Genomic DNA, 18,525 nt, shown 5'->3' with positions numbered 1-18,525 from the left:
CTTTAGCCATTTTAGTTCCACAGCACCATTCGGCTCTGACGTGACTGCATGATAAATGAGTTCACTTTTGTCTTCTAATAGGTGAATGTGCGAACTTCATTAACCCACTGCAACCAATCATAAACAATTATTCGATTACTGACTGCTCCAGGCTATGAACCTGATTGGTTGCTTTGAATTACTGCCCATTATTACTCATTAACATGTCTTTTTAAAGGTACACTGAGGAAATAGGAGTCTTAGGATACAAACATGAACATTTTGAGTGTAAATTGTCTCAGAGGATGCTGTCTATCCAGTTTTCATCCTTGCAGTTATCTTGTATAGTACCCTCGTGTTCTGAATGGCCTGCATTTTCTGCCTGTGTAAAATGCATGCCAGTATGTTTTCTGGTTCCCTGATCACTTTTAATCACTGTTGCACTTGAATGACAATTACTCAGTCATGCAAAACTGTACCCAAACAACATTTTTATCATTTTTTTCACACAAATAGAGTTTTCTTTTGATGGTATTTAATCCCCACTGTTTTTTTTATTTTTTGCTAAATAAAGGAATAAAAACCGAAAATTTAGAAAAAAACAAAAACAGAAACTTTTTCATAGTTGGTTCTAAAAGTTTGGAAATTTTTCTCATTCACTGACGGGCAATGATAGGCTGGACTGATGGACACTGATGGGCACTGATGAGGCGGCACTGATAAGGCGGCATTGATGGGCAATGATAGGTTGCGCTGATGAGCACGGATGAGGCGGCACTGTTGAGCACTGATGAGGCTGCACTGATAGGCAGCACTGGTAGGCACTGATATGTGCCACATATGGGCACTAATAGATGGCACCGATGGGCAGCACTGATGGGCACTGTTTGGACTGCACTGATAATCAAGACACTGATAATCAAGACACTGATAATCAGTGTCGATGTCCCTTTTACAGAAGCCAGTTATCGTCTCTCCTCTCCTCATGATAGGTGATCTGATAGGTGACACTAATGGGCACTGGTAGGTGGCACTGATGGGCAGTGGTAGACTGCACTGATAGGTGACATTGGTGAGAAGGCACTGATGGGCACTGATTGGCAGCACTGAACGGTTCTGATTGGCAGCACTGGTGGGCACACATTGGCAGCACTGGTGGGCACTGTTTGGACTGCACTGATAATCAAGACACTGATTATCAAGACACTGATAATCAGTGTCGATGTCCCTTTTACAGAAGCCAGTTATCAGCTCTCCTCTCCTCTCCTCATGTTCTCAGCATGAGGAAATGAGTGCTGATAACTGGCTTCTATTTACATCCATGATCAGCTGTAATCGGACACAGCTGATCACGTGGTAAAGAGCTGTCATTTGACTGCGTCCCAGAACTAGCCGTCCATGCTGTAGCTGTCATTCGGCTATAGCGTGGTCGGCTTAAAGAGTATTTTACTCCAACATTTCATATTCTTGATATGTACTTGCTGTACCATGTACTTGTATGAAAAGGTATCCCGTTCTCTTTGTATTGCTTCCTTTGAATGAAATCCCTGGTGTTCCTGCCAGTCCCTCCGCTTTCCTATTAAAAACTGACCACACTAGGCATGAGAGTAAAGTGTGGTCAGTTCTCCAGCTGTGCTGGGAGCTCAGCCTGCTCAGTGTACTGTTGTTTCTCCTCCCTCACTTCACTGCTGCTAAAAATAGAGAATGTGATCACTTATAAAAAAAAAAATGGAAAACATGTATTTACTGTATAATTTTTTATTTTTTTTATATCTATACAAAAATGTGTTTCCTTTCACTTCTATTTTAAACTGAATTGGTTGTTTTACAAGGTAAATAGCTACAATACAATACAAGGTCTATAGCGTCATTCCTTTGTTGGCCAGACCATGGAGGCATTGTTTCCTAGCATTAGCAGTTCATTTTCTATTTTTTTTTTCTTGAAAGGGAGATTTTTATTTCTACATTTGCAAATAACAAAAGAATATTGATCATATGTAAACTGTGTATATCCAAGAATACTGAACGATTATACATAAGAGTAAACCTACTATTAATCTGAACATATGTTATAGTATCCGGTCTATTATCTACTGTGGTTTATACAAACCTGTATGCAGTACAATACAATGTAAGATAACAAGAGCAAGTGGCTCTTCTACCCAACATAGACTAACAAAGCTACTGCATTCTAATTCCATGTCGGACTGTACTATTTTGGTCTGCCTCGTATATTAGTAAAAATGCGTGTTGCAGAAGCCGTTAGACTCCCTTTAAGTCATCGATAAGTCCCTGCCAGTAATCAATGTTGGGAGAAGCAGAAGATTTCACCAATGGCTTTTTTGTAGACAGAGGAGAGGTTTGGTGTAATTGCGCATATCGGAATTGTCTAAGTAGCCAAAAAGATATCTAGCAGGGCTACGAGCAACAGGTATGTGTAGTATGGTAGCAAGAAGTCTGATATATGTCATCTAGGTCATTTTTGGACATTTCCAGATCATAGGTAAAAATGTGCCTGTATTAGAACAACATCTCTGACAATTAGGGCTAGATTTCCCATCTTGAACAGTTTATATGGTATATAATAAACACTATGTAGGTATTTTGATTGAATTCATCTATATCTAGAGAAGATGGCCAAGGTGATATGGGGATTCATTTGCTAAAACTGGAGGATGCAGAATCTGGTGCAGCTCTGCATAGAAACCAATCAGCTTCCATTTTTTTTTCAAAGCTTAATTGAACAAGCTGAAGTTAGAAGCCGATTGGCTACCATGCACAGTTGCACCAGATTTTTCACTCTCCAGTTTTAGTAAATCAACCTCTATGTCTCTTCCGCAATAAAACCTATTCGCAAACTTCTTGAGAATGTATACTTGCGCAGCTCAGTGTACTATCCTGGTGCCAGGATCGATAATCTCATGGGTGGAATTACATCATCCCAATGTGGTCAAGATGGGTGAAGATCCTAAACCCCAAAGAAGGCCAGGTTAAGATTTTTTTTTTGTTTCAGAGCTCCCTGGTGCGGTGCTTAGTCTATCCTCTGTAATCGAAAAAGTGAACTGTGAATTTAAAGCTCACAGAAAAGTGCACAAAGGGTAAAATAATGTTTCGACTTCCAAAGAGCAAGGGCCTCTATCCCTGAGTCTCCCAGGGCACAAGGCTCCTGAAAGGGGTAAGGCATTCTATGGTTACCTAAGCCAAAGCTCCTTAGGTATCTGCCAAAGCTGGTCCTCCAAGTATTTGGTGTAGGGCTCTCCCAAAGAGAGACCCCTGGTTGGGGAGAAGAAAAAGACCCCACAGCCGCATATCCTCTCCCTGACATGGCAGGCCCCGATATCCTGATAACTAGGTGAAGATGGTGGTGCTGTCAGGGGTTGGTTGCAGCTCTGCATAGAAACCAATCAGCTTCAAGGTTTTTTGTCAGAGCTTAATTGAACAAGCTGAAGTTAGAAGGTTATTGGCTACCATGCACAGCTGCACCAGATTTTGTACTCTGCAGTTTTGGTAAAGCAACGCTATACAGGCATACCCCACTTTTAAGTACACAATGGGGTTTATTTACTAAAGCTGGAAAGTGCAAAATCAGGCTCACTTCTGCATAGAAACCAATGAGCTTCCAGGTTTTATTACCAAAGCTTAATTGAACAATCTGGGGTTAGAAGCTCATTGCTTTCTATGCAGAAGGGAGCCTGATTTTGCACTTTCCAGCTTGAGTAAATAAACCCCATTGTGTATTTAAAAGTGGGGTATGCCTGTAGTATTTTGCCACACAACCTCTGGGAAATCTGCCAGATCTGTTTGCCACTGACTTTAAAGCTGGCCATACATTAAATAATTTTTTATTCTTTTTTTTTCAATAAGTTTTTATTAGAAAGTAGTAAACATTTTACAATAAAAGAACAACCGAAAGAGGTACATCATAACCCTTACATGTAATGATAATACATCTTATCATGGAACACAGGTCATATATGAGAGCATTTGAAATACACAGTATTAGGATCATGGTTAAAGACCTTCCATGACTTCTAAGCCACTTAAAGTCTACAGCTTAAAAGTAGCGTTGCTATACACTATGGATGTGTGATCCATGTGTCACATGCCTCTAGGCAACATGACCATAGGTGTGCGCAGCCTATTGCATTAGGGTGTGCACCCTTAAGCTCAAACACACATGCATGTGTATGTGCCTACATATATATGCCCCCGGCACATTGATCTCCCTGTCGGCACAGTGAAAGAGAAGATCATAGACACTTCTCTTATGGCAGAGCCAGTAAGAGGGAGATCTTTCCCATGTTCCTGCTGCTACACAGAGTGATAACACTAATGCGCATGGGGTGATTAGGGCACACCCGGCACACCCTGTGCGCACGCCTATGGACATGACCTTTATATAACAAACAAATAAGAATTTTGCACCTCAAATATGTATGAAAAAAGAACACAACAAAAAAGAGTAAAGAGAGAGCAGAGAAGATGGAAATAGGAGGATAAGTAAAGAGGGGGGAGGGGGGGTGAGGGAAGTTTTCCAGCCTCTACAGGGTACAGGCGCTTGTCAGCCAACCTCAGCTATCTCTTTTGAGCCATAATAACTGCATATGCCGCTGAAAACTTAAAGGCGAACCAGCAGGACCATATTTTAGTTGCTAAATCAGATTTATTTCTCAATGTAAGCGTACTGTTTTCCATATGATATACGCGATCTACTTCCACAAGCCATTGGCGTACCGTGGGAGTTGTCTGTTGTTTCCAGAATTTTGGGATAAGCACCTTAGCTGCGTTCAGGAGGTAAGGTGTGATGGATTTTTTATATGATCCTATTGGTTCACCCGTACAGTGAAACAATAACAACCAAGGGTCATTGACAACTTCACTACCTTGTATTTCCTTAATTCAATGCAATATAGAAGTCCAATATGGTCTAATGAGAGGATGAGAGGACACGACCACCAGATATGGGCATGAATTCTCTGGTCTCCACATCCCCTCCAGCAAAGATCCGATATAGATGGGAAAGTTTTATGGAGCACCACTGGGTTGTAGTGCCACCTCGTCAGTAGTTTGTAATTTACTTTCGCTGCTTTCGAAGATATGGAGGAGATGTGTGAGAATTTTTTTATTCAATTTCCTTTCGATTTACCTCCAACTATGTAATGCAAGGACCTGCCTGATTGCATACACATTGAAAGTGTGCTGTTTTAACCTAATTTTATATGGTTTTGGTCAGGGGCATCACTAGGGGGTGGCTTTTGGGGCTATAGCCCCGAATCTGGGGCCAATAGCCCCAAGTCTCTGCAGGGGTCCCCAAGGGGAGGGGAGGCTCTCTGGGGACCCTTATGTAAGTGGGGGGCTCTCTGGGGACCCTGATGCAAGGGAGAGACTCTCTGGGGACCCTAATGTAAGGGGGGCTCTCTGGGAACCCTGTTGTAAGTGGGGGGCCCTCTGGGTACCCTGATGAAAGGGGGAGGCTCTCTGAGGACTCTGATGTAAGGAGGAGGCTCTCTGGGGAACCTGATATAAGGGGGGCTCTCTGGGGACCCTGATGTAAGTGGGGGGCTCTCTGTGGATATATATACACACACACGTATATTACTGTATATACATGTGTATGCTCGCCCAAGCGTATGACTTTCTTTACTACGCTGCTATGGGCTCTAGCCCCAGATCTTTTGTAGACCTAGCAACGCCCCTGGTTTTGGTAAATCTAAGAGAAAGTTGTACAAGAAAAATGTATAATGTATGGCTAGCCTTAGTCAGAGTAAAGCTGACCATACATTAATCGTTTTTTTTTTCTTTCAGCCAGCGGGTTGAAGGAAAAAAAAAAGGATCTGATTCCCCCATCCACACATTTAAAGTGGAGGGCCACCCCTAAAAAAAAAATTCCATGAAAAATCCTAAAAAAAAAAATGTAAAAAAAACATTTGAAAAAAAAAAAATTTAAACTTACCTAAACCCTTGTTGCTAGGCAGTCTTCCTAATCTGTCTCTTCCTATTCTGCGGCGTGTTCTGCTCCACGGTGAGCGGCCCCGTTGTTTTCTGGGAACTGTGTGTGTGACATTACCAGAGTGACGCGCCGCTCGCGCGTGCGCAGTAGGAAACTGGCAGTGAAGCCACAAGGCTCCACTGCCTGTTTCCCTTACTTAGGATGGCGGTGCCGGGACCTGAGAGCCGAGGGACGGGTCGGCCTCGGGCGGCCGACATCGCGGGCACCCAGGACAGGTAAGTACTTATTTAAAGTCAGCAGCTACAGTGTTTGTTTTTAAAAATTTTTTTTCAGGGACGGAATCCCGCTTTAAGATAAATGAAGGAATCACTCCCACTGAGGTATTGTATTCTGACAGCAGGGAGACTTCCCCGCCGTCAGAACACACCGATCAGTGTTACCGGCTAGAACCAGAGACACTGATTGTTTGGGAAAAACCCAACAGGCCGGTTGTATAGAAGTTGATCGGTAGATGGACTTCTGTACAACCTTCTTGCCTATACATGGATCAAAATGTGGCTGTTTCCTGCTGAACCTGCAAATGAAGTTGCTTGGTTTTAGAATGAAAAAGGGTAGAGTAATATTTAGAAAAGGTTTTTGGTGCTCGAGATGAGTGAGCTTACACTCCAATTTGGAAGGAAAGAGGGTCACTCCAACCCAAGCCCAGCTGAGCAGCTGCAGTGTGTCTGATCTCACTTTATACAATAATTGTTCCATCTAGTAGTAAAGCTTCCTCTGTCAACAGTTAAAGTGATTGTAAAGTTGTTTGTTTTTTGTTTTTTTAAATAACAATGTTTTACTTAAAGGGTAACTCCACTTTCGTGGGGAAAAAAAAATAGCAAATAAAGAAAAAATAATATAGCGTTTACAATTGCGATACAAGCCATATTGTAATTAAATGTTATTAAAAATGACCTTTCCTTTTCAATCTGCAGCCGCTGTCATTTTCTATGAATGCATTGCAATATGGCTACTTGGAGTTGTTCTGTACACAGAATGTGCACTGACCACTCCCCAGAAACATAATTTTTTGCTTGTGTGATTGACTCATCAATTTTCCCAGAAGTCTGCCTGAGATACAAGTCAGATTTCAGGCATCCCCTGCAACAAAAATGTCATTTTTAGTGAGATATTTCCATTAGGAACACGTCTAAAGGGATGCAGGCCCAGCAGATTTCATCATTAGTGCTCTGCAGCTTGCCACAGCTGACAGTTAATTATGAAACCCCTCCCATTAGACCCACTCAGTACAGAGGCACAGACAAACACACAGGGATTTCTTCAGAATAACAAAAGGTAGGAATCTGCAGCAAAGGTTGTTATAATCCTTACAATGTACATAGATCACCCAGGGGGAATGTTTTTTTCTCATTAAAAGTGGAGTTATGCTTTAACTGATCTGTGCAATAGTTTTGCAGAGAGCGGCTTGAACCTCCTCCCCTGAAGTCCCCTGCCTGCTAGCAAGCCGCCTACTAGGGGGCAGATGTGCGGGCTTGATCCCAAGCTCAAGACACACACATTGCGGCTTGGCCCCCACTCCCTGCTCCCTTCTCACAGGATTTGATTGACATTAATGGCTCCCGCTGCTGCCAGTGAGGAGAGAGAGCAGCGCCACTGCTCCCGCGCACAGTGCTGGATCAAGATCAGGCTCAGGTAAGTATTTAGTGGGGGGGCAGAGGAGAAGTGACAGTAGAAGGTATTTTACCGTAATACAGAGAATGCATTACGGTAAAAAGCTTAACCCTTTACAACCACTTTAAAGTCCAAAGAAGTTTTCCCTTGCAGTAGGGCCGTGGCCACACTGCAAGGGTTACATGCTTGTTTTGTCCAGGGGAGAGGAGAAAGCCTTAAAGTCACCTGATCCTCTGCTCCACCAGCAAACGGCGCTCCCCCACAATCCAGCAGTGGACTGTTCCTGCGGTCCTTATGAGTAGAGCAGGTCTATGGAGCCTGCTCTGGGCTTCATGATGTAAGGACTCAAAACCACTAGAGTGTGGGGGTGTAGGAGCTTCAGAGCCCCTGGGGCAGGGAGGATAGGTATATCACCTTTCATCTCTCCCCTAGACAAAAATGAGCAATTAACCCTTGCAGTGCAGGAAACTTTTTTTTTTGCCCAGGGTTCAGCTTTAAAAGCTTTTAGTGAGTCTCTCTGTAACCTTCATTGTGTACCGCTGTAAACACCCAAGTAACTAAACAATTCTGTAAGCTCATGGGTGTTTTTGTTTTCCTGGGTGGAGTTTTTTTTTTTAACCGCTTCAGCCCTGGAAGATTTTACCTCCGTCCTGACCAGATCGCTTTTTGCGATTCGGCACTGCTTCGCTTTAACTGACAATTGCGCGGTCGTGCGACGTTACACCCAAACAAAGTTGACGTCCTTTTTTTCCCACAAATAGAGCTTTCTTCTGGTGGTATTTGATCACCTCTGCGTTTTTTTGTTTTTTTTTGCGCTATGAACAAAAAAAGAGCGACAATTTTGAAAAAAAAGCAATATTTTTTACTTTTTGCTATAATAAATATCCCCCAAAAATATATAAAAAAAACACATTTTTTCCTCAGTTTAGGCCGATATGTATTCTTCTACATATTTTTGGTAAAAAAAATCGCAATAAGCGTATATTGATTGGTTTGCGCAAAAGTTATCGCGTCTACAAAATAGGGGATAGTTTTATGGCATTTTTATTATTCATTTTTTTTATTAGTAATAGCGGCGATCTGCGTTTTTTTTTCGTGACTGCGACATTATGGCGGACACATCGGACACTTTTGACACTATTTTGGGACCATTGTCATTTATACAGCGATCAGTGCTATAAAAATGCACTGATTACTGTGTAAATGACACTGGCAGGGGTTAAGTGTGTCCTAGGGAGTGATTCTAACTGTGGGGGGGATGGGCTACCACTGACATGACAGCGATCACTGTTCCCGAAGACAGGGAGCAGAGATCTCTGTCATGTCACTAGGCAGAACGCTATGTTTACATAGGCATCTCCCCGTTCTGCGGCTCCATGACACGATTGCCGGGACACCAGCGGGCATGGTCCCGCGGGCACGGTCACGCTGCTCGCTTCAGGTGTGCACGCGCCTGCTAGCCCTGCCAATTAAAGGGAACGTACAGGTACGTCCATTTGCCTACTTCTGCCATTGTGCCAACGTATATCGGCATGCAGCGGTCAGCAAGTAGTTAAAGTGAACAGGTGGCCAGTGTTTATACAAGAGATATGCAATTAGCGGACCTCCAGCTGTTGCAGAACTACAACTCCCATGAGGCATAGCAAGACTCTGACAGCCACAAGCATGACACCCAGAGGCAGAGGCATGATGGGACTTGTATTTTTGCAACAGCTGGAGGTCCGCTAATTGCATATCCCTGGTATATACACTAAATCATCACATAATCTGAACAAGCAACAAAAACATTTTAAAACAAGCCTGTATTCACCTCTATAGCTGTTGGCATTATGGAGAAATGTATCTTCATGATTCCCAACAGAAGCTCTAAAATAGTAACTTTTTTTCTATTACCTTCTGTTAGCAGAATTTTGCCAGCTTGTCAGCTTTCTAATGTGAAAACACAGCAGGTATCTCAAAGCTATTAAAACAAGCAAGATCAACCTATTCAATGTGCCCCCCTTCCTTAAATGCTATCTAATACCCTATGCACACTGGGCATTTAGACCTGGTGAAGCTCTGGAGTTTGGATGTGGAAAGAGGACACAAGTGCACCACCCAACCTCGCTGCCAGCAGCCTGTAAAAGGCTGACAGCTGCAGCTGGGCGGGGCTGGATGGTGTACCGAGCCGTAATAAGGTTTAGGGCAGTATGTGTCCAGGCAGGATTCTGAGCATTTGTCTCTGGCTACACATGGCCCTGAACATTAGTACCACTTGGTGCACCTTCCAGCCACAGAAGCTGTCAGGCTCTCGTAGCGTTTGAGAGGCAGCTGACAGTGGTGCTGAATGGTGCTTGTGCATAGCTCCCAACTGTCCCTGATTTCGAGGGACTGTCCCTGATTTGGAGCAATGTCCCTCTGTCCCTCATTTCTTCTCATTTGTCCCTCATTTTGATCTGATCTATATAGATGTATATAAAATGCACTTTTTATCTATCAAAAAGTGTTTTCCAGCACTAAACCTTTCATCTGATTTCTAAATTGCTGCATTTGTAAATTCCAAAAGCCAATATAGAGGAATAGTAGCGGTAAAAAAAAAAGCACTTGTGGGTTTAACCAATCTTGTTTTTTTGTACAATTCTCCTTTAAGGGGGCGTGGCAGGGGTGTGCCCTATGCTTGCATAATTTTGCTGATAGGTGTCCCGCATTCCCATCTCAAAAAGTTGGGAGGTATGCAACTGTGGCCACCGCTACACCTAATTGCTGGAGTCATGCACCAAAAATAAACCCCTAGCATGTATCGGACCTTAAGGCTGGGTTGAAACCTATGAGAATTGCATGGGGCTTACACACCATCCAATTTGCAGACCATTTTAAAATCTATTACTTTCAATCAGTCTGGTTCACATATGTGCGTTGCATCACTTTTCCCCAACTTCCATAGTGCGGGGGGTGACGTCATCCTCCTTCTGACAATATCCCGGGGAATACTGGGTAGCCCAAATCTCACAAGAGGACACCGCAGCGCAATGCAGTATCATCTTTTCCCAAGATTCTGGCTTTTCTCAGAGATCTTGCTGGAAGGAGAATGACACCATCTTAACCTAGAGCTGCAGAAGGAAGCAGGGGAAAGGAAGGTATAGGTTTCTTTTTTTTTTTTTGCATTTTCATCCAGCTTTTTAAGAATTGGAAATTCCGACTTTAGAGTCTGTTGTGATCTTTGAGGGCCATCGAGAACATATTACTTTGCAATACAAGCACCTAGAGAGCTCAGGGATGGCTTGTTTCAAAAGCTCCTTTACTACTATGTAAACACTTTAATATGCATAGTGTGAGCAGAAGTGCATTGTAATACTTTTAGATGAAGGTATCCTTTATTGGAGTTGTTTTTTTCTATTTTTCATATTTATGTGTAGTTGTTTGTTAAATAATGGTCCTTTTATTTAAAAATAATCCATAGCTTTTACTGATATTACTAATATCCTCACATCAAGGCAGCTAGACTAAAGCTCTAATTACATTACGGTACAATAATTTATGGCTGTAATGCATTTTAAATTTATCTTAGTTATTTTTGCTGTAAGCAGTTTCATTATTTTTGTTGTTTGTAATATTGAAAATGAAAATGAAGCGTGACTTGAGAACGTCGAATGTTGCTTTTGGTGTTGCAGTTGCATTTGCTGTATGAATGGGAGTTGGCAACAGTTAAGGCTAGTATTGGGTCCCTGCTGGTTCAATGTGTTGACCCATGGTACCATCTCTACATTCCATTTGGGGTGTAGAGGGTCTGTGCTAGTATCTGCATTAACTAACAAAGCAAACAGAATATTGGCATGCCTTAAAAAGGGGATTAATTCCAGAGATAAAACAATAATTCTCCCGCTCTACAAGACTCTGGTCCGGCCACACCTGGAGTATGCTGTTCAGTTCTGGGCACCAGTCCTCAGGAAGGATGTACTGGAAATGGAGCGAGTACAAAGAAGGGCAACTAAGCTAATAAAGGGTCTGGAGGATATAAGTTATGAGCAGGGCTTTTTTTCTCGGAGAATAGGTGCAGGAATTCCCCCCCTGTCTGAGTCACCTCTTGTCTCTGCCCCCTACCCACCTCTGAGCACCGTCCCTTGATTCCACCCCCTACCCACCTACCAGTACTGCCCCTTTTAGAGAATACAGAACCAAGTATCATTTTGTGGTGCTAAATCTTTTGTATGGAACATGTTAATGATAAAAATAAAAGCAGTAAAATAGATCCCCTGCAGCCAGGAACAATAGAATCCCAGCAATAGATCCCCACACAACAATATACTACCCCAGCAACAATGGACTCCACCCCAACAACAATAGATTCGCTGCAGCAACAGTGAACCACCCAGTAACAAAATATCCACGCAAGCAACATTAGACACCCCCAGCAGCAACAAAAGATCTCCCAGCGGCCAGCATCAATAGATCCTCCAGCAGCCAGTAAATATAGACCTCTCCCTCAACAGTAGATCCCTTCCAGCAACATAAGACCCCCCCAGCAGCAATAGATTCCCAATCAGCAACAATAGACCCTCACACAAAATCAGATCCCCACCAGTGACAATAGATCACCAGCAGCCAACATCAATAGACCCTCCAGAACACCCTACACTCCATGCTTTTACATACATTCAGTGCGGGAATTCCCTTCCACAGGCGGTGGTCTCAGCGGGGGGCATCGATAGTTTCAATAAACTATTAGATAAGCACCTGAACGACCACAACATATAGGGATATACAATGTAATACTGACATATAATCACACACATAGGTTAGACTTGATGGACTTGTGTCTTTTTTCAACCTCACCTACTATGTAACTATGTAACATATACATTAATCTCATACCTTAGGAGAGATACGTATGCCCAAAAACCTTGCCTAAGTACCAGGGCATACAGTAAATAGCATGCCCTTTCTCTCATTCACTATTATCAAAATGACAGCCAGGACATGCTGTGTAAATAAATCAGCTGGCATTAATGATTGCTGTCAAAAACACCTTCTCATCAATGTTTGTAAACACTGTTTAGAAGCGTGATTCAGAGATACAAAGTAAAATTATTGTTACTTTGTATTTACTTTGTTGCTAACGGCGTTTCCAACACATGGATGTTTAAAGTTGCAACTGAGACTTGTTGTTAGACTATTTTAAATCATTTTTCGAATAAATTGCGATATACTTCACCATGGAAGCCCTTTATTTCTTTGCCTTTTTTCCACTAATCCTTGGATACCTGTTCGGATCGATGCTGTGGTCATGAAAATTTCCACATTGGGATTACATACAAGCGTTCATTATTACCTGTAATGGGTTTCATGGGATCCTGATTGAACATCCATGCGGACCGGTACTGTGGCTGTGACGATTCTCCACTGGTATTATTCACAGGCGTTTGACTACCTGTAATGGGTGTCATGGGATTCTGGTGAGTAGGATGTGTGGCAGGTGATGGTGGTGGAAGATCTATTCTTTGTTGTTCACCGAGAACAGGAAGATTCACATGCAATTTCTGATTATTCACTTTGATTGGACACTCAACAGATATTTTGTGGACTTTACACATATATATTTTTTTACACCATATACATGATTGTGTTTGCTGACATTGTTTGATGCACTTTCAACATTTGCACATTAAAATGTTTTTCTTGAGAGAGCACGGTTCAAATTAATTAATTTTTGATTGATTTTTTCTCTTCGCTAATTCCCCGTACACACGATCGGACTTTCCGACAACGAAACCGTGGATTTTTGTTCGAAGGTTGTTGGCTCCAACTTGTCTTGCATACACACGGTCACACAAATGTTGGCCAACAATTACGAACGTGGGAACGCGGTGATGTACAAGACGTACGACGAGCCCATAAAAAGGAAGTTTAATAGTCATGTGATATCTCCATTACGAACGCTAGTTTTACAAGACCGAGCGCTTCCGGCTCGTCCTTGATTCCGAGCATGCATGGACTTTTGTGCGACGGACTTATGTACACACGATCGGAAAGTCCGACAACAAAGTTTTGTTGGCAGAAAATTTGAGAACCTGCTATTCAACATTTGTTGGCGGAAAGTCTGCCAACAAATGTTCGATGGAGCGTACACACGGTCGGACTTTCAGCCAACAAGCTCACATCCAACATTTCCCGTCGGAAAATCCGACCGTGTGTACGCGGCATTATTTTTATTTACAACAAGCTGCTCTCATTGTCACTATTATTGTATATTTGTTTTGCCATTTGCGCAGGTTTGGTGGTGGTTTATTACCCCCATACACATACTTTTGTTCTTTGTTTCATTCATCTGCAGAACAAAGGGGTGAGCTTCAATCTGCATATGATGTTAGGTGAAAAGAAACTTCCACTTGCCTATTCAACAAAAAATTCAGCCGCTCCAAGTACTGTCCCTATAGGATACAAAAAACATAAATTACTAACACTTGGAGGCTAGAACTGCCCTCCTTGCACCAGAAGTTTTTGCAGCGTTTGTTTTTTGCAACCCGCCATGTTGGATTTGGGAGCCAACTAAGTAGACTGTCCTGAAGCCTCCTGGAATGTGTGACATGGAAATTCCAGGAGACTGAGAGCAGCCAAGGACTACGTCATTTTTGGCCCAGGGGAGGAATAAAAAAGTGGGAGGGTACCCCAACAAAATTCCTTTTTTTTCTTGTATGAAACAAACAGTAATTATATGCAAGATTGAAAGGGAGGGAGAAAAAACACAGAGAAAGAACACTTATGCCGTGTACACACGACCGGACTTTTCGACCAGACTGGTCCGATGGAACAAAACCGCCAGACAATCCGACCGTGTGTGGGCTTCATCGGACCTTCAGCGGACCTTTTCTGTCGAAAATCAGACGGACTTTAGATTTGGAACATGTTTCAAATCTTTCCAACGGACTCGAGTCCGGTCAAAAAATCCGCTTGTCTGTATGCTAGTCCGACGTACTAAAACCGACGCTAGGGCAGCTATTGGCTACTGGCTATCAACTTCCTTATTTTAGTCCGGTTGTACATAATCACGTTCGAAATGTTCGGACTTTGGTGTGGTCGTGTATAGGCAAGTCTGTTGCTTCGGAACTTCGTCGAAAGTCCGTCAAAAAGTCCTCCGGAGTTCAGTCCGTCTAAAGCAGTGGTTCTCAACCTTTCTAGTGCCGTGACCCCTTGATAAAATTTCCCAAGTTGTGGGGACCCCTAACAGTAAAATTATTTTTGTTGGTCATTTCATTGCTGTAATTTTGCGACTGTTATGAATCGAAATATAAATATCTGATATGCAGGATGTATTTTCATTCCTACAAATTTAACATCTTAAAGCGTAGTGATTAATCACAAAAACAATCTGTAATTTACAGCGCAAAATATTTATTTAACATATAAGTTACAAAAGAATAAAATGCCCCACCGAGAGACAGGGTAAGTGCCAGGCAGACGGCGGGCGGCGGGGCACAGTGGGAGCATTGATATGGCACGGGGGCAGCATTTGATGGTACAGTGGCTGCATTTGATGGCACAGTGGCTGCATTTGATGGACACAGTGGTTGCATTTGATGGCACAGTGGCTGCGTTTGATGGCACAGTGGCTGCGTTTGATGGGCACAGTGATGACAATTGATGGGCACAGTGGCTGCATTTGATGGCACATTGGCGGAAATTGATGGGCACAGTGGCTGCATTTGATGGCACAGTGGGGACAATTGATGGGCACAGCGGCGGCGCTTGATGGCACAGTGGCTGCGTTTGATGGCACAGTGGCGGCGTTTGATGGCACAGTGGCTGCGTTTGATGGCACAGTGGTGGCACTAGATGGCACAGTGGCGGCGTTTGATTGCACAGTGGCAGCGTTTGATGGCACAGTGGCTCCGTTTGATGGCACAGTGGCGGCAATTGATGGGCACAGTGGCTGCATTTGATGGCACAGTGGTGGAAATTGATGGGCACAGTGGCTGCATTTGATGGCACAGTGGTGGAAATTGATGGGCATAGTGGCTGCATTTGATGGCACAGTGGCAAGAATTGATGGGCACAGCGGCGGCGCTTGATGGCACAGTGGCTGCGTTTGATAGCACAGCGGCTGCATTTGATAGCACAGTGGCGGCGTTTGATGGCACAGTGGCTGCGTTTGATGGCACAGTGGTGGCGTTTGATGGCACAGTGGCGGCAATTGATGGGCACAGTGGCGGCGATTGATGGGCACAGTGGCGGAAATTGATGGGCGCAGTGGCTGCGTTTGATGGCACAGTGGCGGCATTTGATGTACAAAAATGCTTTTATTAATTAGTATCTCTGACTTACCAAATCACTGGTGTTCCGTCAGAATCAGCAAGCCGTCTGTGTTAACCGGAAAAGACGCTTCGTCGCCGCCATCTTGGTAGACTCATGCGGTCTCTCCTCTCCCGGAAGTGACATCTCGCTGGCCGAGACGGACGGACTCCGTCGTAACACAGCATCTTCGGGTCCATCTCGGCCAGCATTCGCGACCCCCTGGCAAATCGGCAATCGACCCCCCAGGGGGTCGCAACCCCCAGGTTGAGAACTGCTGGTCTAAAGTCTGCTCGTGTGTACATGGCATTAGTGAAAGGTCTGCTTTTAAACACTTTAAAGTAACCTTACAAGTAAAAAAAAACTCTTATAATAAAATTTGTTGACATTTAACCTTTTTTTTAACCTTTACTTAAAGTGGAACTTCACGTTCTCAATCAACAATGACTATTTTTAATCCTCATGCTGCTAGCATTAGTAAATGGATAGGAAAGTCGATCATATCAGTTACTTCCTGGTTTCCCTACCTAGGCAAATGATATCATACATCCCAGGGGTCTTCAGTAGGGGAGGAGGGGCTTTCTCAGCTAAGCACATCCTCTCCTGCTTGCATGCCTGAGCTAAGGGCAGGTGTATTCCAGGAAGTAAATGCTACATGAATCATCTGCCCTTACTCAAGATGGCTGCGGCCAGAAGTGATAGGGGGTGTTTTTCAAAGTGATTTCTCAAAAAATAATGCATGGATGGATGGGGGAGTTTGCTTGGAACATCAAAAGTGAATTAAGTAGCAATTTTGGTTTGTGATGCTCAGATGAAGTATAGTTCCACTTCAACCTCTAGGCGCTGATGGTACGCAGATATACAGCCTCTCGGCGGGTGGCGTCGAGAGGCTGCATATTCGCATACCAATTTGCAGACTCAGCTGTGCTGAGAGAGCTCACCCTGCATGCTGCCAGCACAGTTACCGGCGGCTAACAGTAAGCTCCCGCTCGCTTCTTGCGATTGGGAGCGTTCCGATCATGTGACAGCCAATCAAGGCCACATGATCATAAGCCCTGCCTATAAAACCCTTTAAAGGGACAGGAGACGCTGGCTCCATGGGGTTATCCTACTCAGCCTTAATGAACCCTTTCCCCCATTTTTACCCTTGGCTTTTATGTTACTGCTTTTGTTTTTTAATTATTTTGTTTTTTTAACCATTAATATTTTAACCTTTTTTTTTCATTATTATTTGTTTTATTCATTCATTTTTTGTGTTGCATTAAAATGTGCAAAACTGAAAAAAGCCTTTTATTTATAAATATCTTTTCAATGCTTTGTACTAGTAACATATAGTAATTGTAGTCTCATCAAAAATTGGACAACTTATAGTATACGATTTATACTTGTTATCTACATTTTTCCTAACTTAAAACTAACAGTGGTCAAGGTAAAAAGTGTTTTTTTTTTTTTGTCTATATATTATAGACTATAGAAAATACTGTCACCTCCCCGCCTCTCCACCTTGTCCAATTAGAGAATGCTTTGCATTCATTCAGAAAATGCAAACCATTCTCTGAATGGCACCTGTGCCCACTGGTCAATCTCCTGTGCTCAGAATGCAGCAGGGCAGCTGCTTAGAACAGGACCCAGAAGATAATGGAGATCGCTGGAGTAGTGGTGCCTAATTCAGTGATTTCTAGCTTCTAGAGGGATCCCACAGGTATGGTATATGGTTACACTGGTCAAAGCTGGACCAATGTAAGTATGAAAAAAATGCCATACCTGGAATTCTTTAAAGTGGTTGTAAACCTCTAAATGAAAAAAATGTGTGTACTAGGCTAAATCCAAAGCATCTAATGTAATCCCTCTCTGATTTGTTCTCTCTCTGCTACCTCCATGACTCACTTCTGAAAGTCTAACTGGATACCACAGAATACGAGTTGATGGTCCCTCTCCCCTCCAACACACAGAAGATGGTTGACAGCTTTAGTTGTACATTTTCCCTATTATTCTGTGTAGAGAGGGATGTGTCCTTTCCCTTCACTCAGGACTCAGGTCTCAGGTAACACCGATCTTTCTTCTGTAGTCTGTGCAATGTGCAACATCAGGTCTCTGCCCTCTGACTGCTGGAGCTGAGAAAAATCCTTTGATCTGTGTGTTTTAACCACTTAACACTAGGTGGTCATCATATGACATCCTTGGCTTTAAGTGGTTAAATCGGAATGATGCCTGCAGCTGCAGACATTATTCAGATATAGTTTTTTTCTGCTGGCAATTCCCTGCAATGTAAACACAAACATATCGGCTGTTTAGCCGCTTGATTGTTTTTAAAGGCGGCGGGAGGGGAGGGGGCTGCCCGCGTGATCAGGGAGCCGGAGAAGGAATCGGCTGGCGCTGGCCATTTACCCTAGAGCTGACTGAGGACCAGATGGTCCCCGGTCATCTCTATGACCTTCAGAGACTGGGAGCAACATTGTGATGTCACTTCCGGGGCTGGTAGATGTAAACGCTGCCTTTTTTTAGCTGGAAAGCTTTTATCTCAGTCTTTCTAGTCTAGAAGAGAGATCTGGGGACTTATAGACCCCAGATCTCTCTGTAAAGAGGACCTGTCATGCCCTATTCCTATTACAAGGGATGTTTACATTCTTGTAATAGCAAAAAAAAATTAAAGGGAAAGT

At 43.2% G+C, this 18,525-nt stretch overlaps 1 protein-coding gene across 2 annotated transcripts in view; it reads left to right on the top strand.

Annotated features, from left to right (window-relative positions):
* The window catches only part of GRIK5 (glutamate ionotropic receptor kainate type subunit 5), a 591,069-nt gene that overhangs the window by 518,364 nt on the left and 54,180 nt on the right, over window positions 1-18,525 (top strand). The window lies entirely within an intron of this gene.

The sequence above is a fragment of the Aquarana catesbeiana genome, linkage group LG10 (assembly GCF_042186555.1).
Source record: "Aquarana catesbeiana isolate 2022-GZ linkage group LG10, ASM4218655v1, whole genome shotgun sequence".
Lineage (NCBI taxonomy): Eukaryota > Metazoa > Chordata > Amphibia > Anura > Ranidae > Aquarana > Aquarana catesbeiana.
The sequence above is the reverse complement of the archived record's forward strand: the minus strand, read 5'-3'. Positions and strand labels throughout refer to the sequence as shown.